Here is a 6612-nt window from a genome sequence, read left to right as displayed (position 1 = left end):
GTTGTGTAAAGGGATATAGCAGTACCTCTTTGAAGTTTTAAGACGTGAGGATGGCAGGACAATCAGGAGAGAGATAGAGTTACTGGAAACACTCCCTGAAATAATGGTTTATTGTGGCCTTCTCTGATTTTCCTGCTCACTGATAATTTGCCTGTTGACAGCTGTACACATACGTATCAAGTCAGTCTTTATCAGTTAACAATTCTGAGCCTTTGAGGTTCCAACTGCCTCCTTATTTCTGCTCTTCTGTCACTGAGGCCAAAGAAACAATTTTAATAACTACATGTTTGTTCAGATTTGTTTGTCCAGCTCTCATTGCTTAGTAAGGGTCACTTAACATCTCTGCAGTGCTGTATAGAAAAACTGAAAACTGAAGCTGTCCTTAGAGGAACTGAAATGACAGAACACAGCTATGCAAGCTGGAGCACAAATGGCATGCAAAATGCACAGTAGGAATTCCCCTTGTCACAGTTGTACTCAGAAAGCATGATATACATTTGCAATAGCTACAGACATTGGATTTACCACTCATTGGAGAGGGAAAAAAGTAGACCTGATAGTTTTTCTGCATTAGAACTTATATGAGACTGTACTGTACCCACCTTCTTGTGTTATGTTCTTCTCAAGCTGAGGAAAGTCCATGCTAACGTAGGAATGGGATGTATTTGCTGAGAGTAGGAAAGAGCCTTCAACTGGGGCTGAGTATATGTTGTCCACGTTGTCAATATGGTGCAGTATTCTTCATTTCCTGCCCTGAAAGACTGTTCAGTTGTACCTACTGTTATTAAACAGAGGTAGCATTTCACCCAGGAGCTGGCTGTGTATCAGTCATGGATAAAGTGGCTCCTTCTAAATAAAGCTTTCAAAATGCTTTCTGTCTGAACAAAACTATGGGCCAGTTTTTATTACATGCTATTATTATAATTATAGGTTCTTCTGCTTAATCAGGATGTGCTTAATCAGGATAGCCACTTAATTGGGACATCTCCCAAGGAACCAATTTAGCTTAATGATATTAGTGCTATCTAATCAGGGCAGCTTCAGGAGGAAAAAAGAAAAAAAGCATAAAAAAAATAAGACCCCAGGATGGAAAAGATAAGCTGACATTTTGCTGGTTTGATGCATTTACTCCATTCCCTGAAGGTTTGGGATGCACTGAGCAGCTGAAAGGAAATCTCATTAAGGTTGTGGTGTTGTCTTGTTGTGAAAGTACCCAGCACCAAACTTGCTGATGCTGGTGGCCACGAAGAAGCCTGGATGATAAAGCCCAGGAACTTACATTGTTCCTCAGTGGATGAGGAACAAATGCCCTAACTGATGGCTTTGTAGGGCACAAGGCTGACTTAAGGACAGTTGGCTTAAGGAATCCCAGTCCCCAATGTTTTCAATCCCTTGCTTGTTCCCATGCTGCAACATCACCATCTCTTTGGTTGCAGTGGTAGAACATTAACTGGATCAGTGACAGGACAAGGTTTAAAATAACTTTTTTAAGAATGTTTGTGTGTTTTTCTTATTATTTTTAAATGTGTTTCAGTTCAGCTATCCATTTGTCAACTCTCCTGGGAAGCACTGCCATGTCTCATGGAGTGATGAACAAGTGGATAGAGAGAGCTGGAAAGACACTGGCACAATTCAGAAGCCCAACATAGTGTATAATTACATACTGATTTACACTACCTTGCTGAAAGCAGAAATGGCTTTTACCTCATAGTAATTAAAGAAATCGTGCCTCAGTCTTCATCCAACTCTACCTCTTGGGTGCTTTTCCTATATGGGTATGCAGAATCACATATGCCTCCTTCAGTGCGCTTGAGTAGTGAGCTAACAGTTAATCAAGATGAACTGAAATTGCTTGAAAATACATCCAGCAACTTCTGCACAGGTATGTACTCCTCAGAGGCTGCAAGAAGTGAACTCATTCAAGCTAAGTTAATTACAAAACCAAGTGACTCCCCAGGAATGATGAATGTCCTAATTGTGTGGTTGCTGGTTATTTGGGTCACCTTGTGCAGCCCCATCTTCTTTTCAATGCTCTTACTCCTGAAGACACAGGGCTGCAGTTTTCAGACTCATGCAGCTGGCAGCTGACTGGTTGGTAAGTGCAGGGCTGTGTTCCACACCTACTCAGCTGTGACCTTTGTTAGTCACCTTGGAGCTATATTTGCTGTTAGATTTCAATACAGTTTTAGGAACCTTCAAGGGTTCTCTTCTGGGATTTGGGTGCCTGATCTTAGAGCTCTGAGTTGAGTCACTTCTCTGCTGCACATGAAGTCCTATTGTGATTTGTAAACATCTATTAAAACATTTGCTGATATTTTCTTCAATAGGTATTATAACTATTATTAAAAAAGAACTTTGATTAAGAGTAGGTATTCATTGGTGGTGTTACTACTTATTGGTTCTATACCTCTAAGTAATTTGCTTAGCTGTAAAAAGAATGTGTTTAACATTTCCAAGTATAAAATGCAGCATTGCTACTGATAAACACACTCAGAATAAACATCATGCTGCTTATTTTTGTTCTCTAACTATAATAACAGACCACTCAGACAAAAGTGAGTGTAGCCAGCCCAGCTGTTGGCTGAGTCATAGCAGCAGCACCAATTAATTTGTTTCCAGGTTTAAAAAACTAAAAAATACTTTATGCAATCTCCTAGATGCAGGAGGCTTAAATCTGTTCTTTACACTCACATATTGTCTGTACACACAGGTGCCCACTACCACACCTTTCATTAGAATCCTATTTCTAAAAAATGATGTTAGGAGAGAATCATAGAATGGTTGGGTTGGAAGGGACCTTAAAGGCCATCTAGTTCCACTGTTCCCTGCCATGGGGAAGATAGTTGAAGTACAGACGTGTTTCTTCTTACTGAACTTAGGAGAAGCGTATTAGCTATTTTGTGCTGCACAAAATCATAGCTTTCAACTGCAGACCAATCACAATTCTGCTTTCATGAGTGCCTTACAGTCTTGGATGTGGATGCTTTTATGGATTATTTTGAAATATATATAATATACTGTACCCCTCATCCTGGGAAATGGTATGGTAATTATACGTACGAATCCTGGAATGCTCTGCATGTTGTTGTTTGAACTATTTGTGGTTTGTGAAATACTGATCAGTGGAAATAGTTTCAACCATAAAGCTGCCTTTTGTTATCACTTACAGTTTAGCATTTGCAAGTTTGGAACAAAAACACTCATTTTGCAGTACAGAGAATTGAGTTGGATCAAGACGTTAGCAAACATGCTGCCTGTTGCTCTGAGTGCAGATAGAGTATTTCCCCTCGTATCAGCTGGTTAGGCCCCTTCTTCCTTCTCAGCAATGGTAAGGTGCTCCTTTGCAGTACATCTTTGCTTAAGTGTAAGTAACTCAGAGAATGCAACTTCACTGCTGTGAAACTCGCTTTTGCTATGCGGGGGGAATAAATTCATCCTGTTAAAATCCATTTTCACAGAGTATTCCTGAGGGAAAGCAACAGTATTAGCAGCCAGCAGGTTTAATAATCCCAACTGGTCTGCTGCTGCTGATGGCCTCATTTGGAGTGAAGCTGTGCATGCCTATGAGCATTGTGCTCTGTGGAACTTCTGACGCGGCTGGTGGAAATGTGGGCTGTTGTGAAAGGATTCTTCACAATCTGCAACAGTTTAGCTGATTCTCTGATGGATTGAATTAGATCCATGCTGAATTTCACGAGGAAATGGTGTGGTTGGATGACTTTGCTGTCAGCTTTAAGAAGTTTAGGCACAGAGTCAGACAGCTTCTACTATCTTTATATCCCATCAGTCTTCTCAAAAGCACAGGGCAGAGAGCACATGCACATTATGCTCCTCAACCAGTCAGTGCTGTTGCTGTTATTTTTAACAGAGCCCCCCATTTGAATGTATTTGCTGTAAGTTTGACAGAAATGCAGAGGATATCAGAACTTTTTGGTATTTTTCAGCTGTCTCTCTGTTTTTCAGAAATTGGTCTTTAGGACATCAGGACCTTTTCTACTGTCTGCCTTTAAATGAAATAAACACTTGTACATGGAATTATTTATAGTCATTAAGTAACCTATCAAGCAGATGAATCAGTGGCATTTACCTCACAGAGGACGTAGCATGGGGTAAGTGCATTCTGCTTGTAGTCATGTTGGAATAAAATGGAATCAAGGCAATACATATGAATGATGAAGCAGTGTTTGCCCACTAGCTGTTGACAGGGAGGCTTTGTATTCCCATAGTCTGGGTAGAGGACACAACAGATCATGGGCTACAATTATTGCATTTGAAGAGCAGATTTTTAGCTGGAGCCTTAGGGACATAGCTGTACGTTTATTGGTTAAAGTGCAAGTTTCATGTTCTGCATGTTATCATACCTTGCGACTGACAAAAGCTATATTTCAACTACCAGGGCTGTCTTGAGCCTAGTAAAATTAAGCTGTACTTGCATCTGTGTTGTCCTACAGAAAAAATGTATCATTATGTTGATGTCTCTGTGTCTAACATAACCCACTATATTTTGCCAGTTGATTGACGAAGAAACAACTATGCATTGCTGTTTTTTCTGTGTATTATGACTAAATATATACATTTAAATTTTAATTTTTTTTTTTTTTTAATTTCTGAAAAGCAAACAACAACCAGCAACCCACCGGTGTTCAGTTTCATCCTGGTTTTCTGTCATACACTCTCTGTACTGCTACTGGGCTTCAAGTTTATTGAGCGGTTGTTGGAAAGATAAGAATTGGATAAGATTAGAAATCAGAATAAAGCCCAATTAGCATTGTCTGGCAGGAAAAGTTATTATACAAAAGTATAAATCTCAGCTGTATTTTGCTTATGAACTCTTCCTGACTTCAAAGAAATGGCTTTGTTAAGATAACTGAGATAGCAAGGGAAAGTCATAAAAGTGATATGGATGCCGATGTTTGTGAACTGTGAGCATGAATTACCCATGGTACTGAGCAAGAGGTCAAAGTAAGAGTCTTACTGGGTGCTTGGGATGTGATGTCTTAACTTACTGTAGGCTCTCAGCAGTCTTGGTTGCTTCTGGTTGTGTTTGTGGCTACAGTTTGGGGCAGTACATTGTGTAGGGCCCAGTCTCCTGAAACCTGCCAAGTCTGTAAAGATGAGCTGTGTCCTGGCATCAGAACATTCATGTGTCCCCGTGCTGAATTTTTGATACCTGTCCTCTCCTCCTTAGTTGGCTGTGCTATACCACTGTCTGTCCCCGGGAGTAAGGTTTTAATAAAGGTTTTAATCCTTCACATATCAGTGATGCTTATTATGCGTTGCAACTTCAGTTTTCTTTTCATAAACCCTACTTGAGCATTTCTGTACTTAATACTGTGATTAGTATAATGCCATTTTAGAAAAGCAGTAACTGAGTAACACAGGCTGTAGAATTTTATTTGTTATTACTAGATTCTTCAAAATGTGCTACTTATATAACAGTAACAAGTTGTTTTCCTGCTCTGAAAATCTTAGAATTTTTTTTAAAGCACATTACAGGTGCAGCATCACTAAAAGCCTTCTTTTAAAAAATAAATGTTTTGATAAAGTCTTAAAATTGCATGATGATTTATGTTACTTGAGCATGTTTCCCTCATATTACCTTTGTAACTCAGTAGGAAGGCTTTTCAACAAATGTATTCAAAAGCATTACTGCAGTACAATGAACAAAAAATTGGTTGATCTTTCTTAAATAGTTAACATAGATCACATTTACAAACAGGTAATATATATATATATATATATATAAGCTTTTTTTTCCTTTTCTTTTTTTAATGTTTAGCAGGATATTCTTACATACATTATTTAGGTGCTGTATTTGTAACAAGCACATAAAACAGGCAGAATTACTCAGCTAATTAGTTGTATCAGCTCTGCTTTCAGCTACAACAGAAAACTAGAAGACTTCTAATTTGGGGTAAGATAAAATTAGTACTCTTGTTCTGCATTTCTTCTAATGGGCTCAATATCCAGTCTAGAAATGAAACTGCTTACAAAGAACCAAGAAAAACAAGATAAGTTAAAGAAAAACAAAAGATGCAGCAGAAGGTCACATGAAAGAAGCAAAAATCTCTTGCCAAGTAATCATGGAAGATGTGAAAGGAAATTACATGAATTCTCCAATTGATATATAAGTTTTCTGCCCAGAGTAAGAAGTATGGCTATGTCAGAACACTTTCCTTAAAATTCTACATGCAAGAATTCAAGATCCAAACTCAAAGTTTTGCCACCAGTTTCTGTGCCCCAGCGCATGGGTAAGATTTAACTTCCATTTTTCCTATCTGCAGCTTTGAATTCATTCTTGATGGCTCTTCTTACCCTATAGCTTAAGAGCTTGCTCTTGTCTTTAGGTGCTCAGTCCCAAATCCACATTGCCTGTCAAGACTGATCATCTTGCTAATTGGGGAACATCAGGTTAAGGGAAGATTTCTTCATTACTGTACATTAGATAGCTCCAACTCTGTGCAAACCCATTAACTACAATAAGTAATGACCTGTGATAAGTAATAACACAATTCAAGTTAGAAATTACCTCATTTGGTCACCTAGTCAGTCTGCTGCTAAGGTTAGCTTAAAAACACAGGACAGAGTACAGTTCCATATTTCTTTATTATT

Source organism: Coturnix japonica, chromosome 6 (assembly GCF_001577835.2).
Source record: "Coturnix japonica isolate 7356 chromosome 6, Coturnix japonica 2.1, whole genome shotgun sequence".
Taxonomy (NCBI): Eukaryota; Metazoa; Chordata; class Aves; order Galliformes; family Phasianidae; genus Coturnix; species Coturnix japonica.
The sequence above is the reverse complement of the archived record's forward strand: the minus strand, read 5'-3'. Positions refer to the sequence as shown.